Source organism: Nothoprocta perdicaria, unplaced genomic scaffold (assembly GCF_003342845.1).
Source record: "Nothoprocta perdicaria isolate Ctin4 unplaced genomic scaffold, notPer1 scaffold_128, whole genome shotgun sequence".
Classification (NCBI taxonomy): Eukaryota; Metazoa; Chordata; class Aves; order Tinamiformes; family Tinamidae; genus Nothoprocta; species Nothoprocta perdicaria.
In genome coordinates, this window is record NW_020454405.1 from 1,734,163 (window position 1) to 1,735,653 (window position 1,491).

Sequence of the window (1,491 nt, forward strand, 5' to 3'; positions counted from 1 at the left end):
GCCGCCCGGCCGGGCCCCGCCGCAGCGCCCGCCCCCCTCCCCGCGCGCCATTGGCGGCGGCACAACTCGGCCTCCCCCCATTGGCTCCTCCCGCTGGCGGTCACGCAGCGCCCGCGGGGAGCGGGTTGCCGCGCATGCGCGCTGGGTGCGTCGCGTGTGCGACCGTTGGTGGCAGTTGGCGGCCGTTGGTGGCAGTTGGTGGCCGTTGGCGGTTGGCGTCGGAGCGCTGCGGGGCTCTCCGCTCTGTAAGGCGCGGCCGTTGGGAGTGCGAACTCCCCCGCTCGCGGTCCGAACCCCGGCGGGAGCGTTTATAGGAAGCCTGCGTGACCCTGCGGCGCGTCCCTGGCCGCGGTGTCTCCTGAGGGGTGTTTTGTGCTAGGAGGGAGGACATCGCCAGGAAGGAAGGAGCCCACACCCCATAACGACCCTCTGCAACGCTGCCTTGTTCGGAACCCAGAAAAGGAGCAGATACGAAAGGCCAATAGCAGTAAAAAAGTGCCATGAGAGTCATAGTCATGTAATCAAACCCTATTCCTACTTTCAAGGGCTATACTTCTGTATAAAAACCTGCCTTTGGCTCAAGATTTGGGAAGGTGTATTTCATATTTGCATAATGTGCCAATAGAGTTAATTTGCAGAGTCTTAGCTGTGTTTTGTTATGAAGAATTTTCAGGCATTAAAAAGCAATCACAGAAGTTCATTTCTTTGTACATATTATGAATAAAAATGTGCTTCCCTTCACCACTACCTCCTCTGAAAATGGTGGAATTTACACAGTAAAAAAAAAGCATTCTGACTGCTTTTTCCTCTCTCATTGTGCTGAGTGATTCTGAGGATGATGCAATCACAGTATTAACAATTATTCCCTTTAAGAGCAGCAGAGATTTAAAAAAAAAAAAAAAAAAAAGTAGTTTCAAACAAATTTCAACTGCTGTGCAAGGCTGGAATGTTTAGTTATGCTAGCAGACCACAATGGTTGTCTGCAAACAACATTCAGTTTGATTCCCTCGTAGTTCGTTTAGTGTGGTGTGTTTCAGCTGTAGTTACAACTTTAAAGCACTTTTTTAATAAAAAATGTTAGTGACATCTGAAGAGACTTGTGCTATGAAAAAGTGAATGTTCAAAAAAGGGCAAGGAGCAGAACAAACTACGTATTTGAACTAATACTTAAGTTTTGTGGGACGTTTGTCAGCAGAATGGTTAGCAAATTCACGTTTCTGTTTCTCTTGGTCGTGTGTTTCAACAGATGTTGTCTCTAAATAGGATATGCAGTTGTACTTGATGACATTCTTTGATGTTGTGCTTTTTTTTTTTTTTCCCCAAAGGGGCTGGCTGAAACCTGTCTGTCTTGTAACATTTGCTGACATACATTCACAAATCTGCTGTGCACCAGCTGCTATTCCCTTTGAGGGCTGGGAAGTTCATATTTATCCCACTCAGGAGTCGGGTTCCACAGCTGCCATSAGGTTCTTGCTTCTCGGGTTGGTGGTG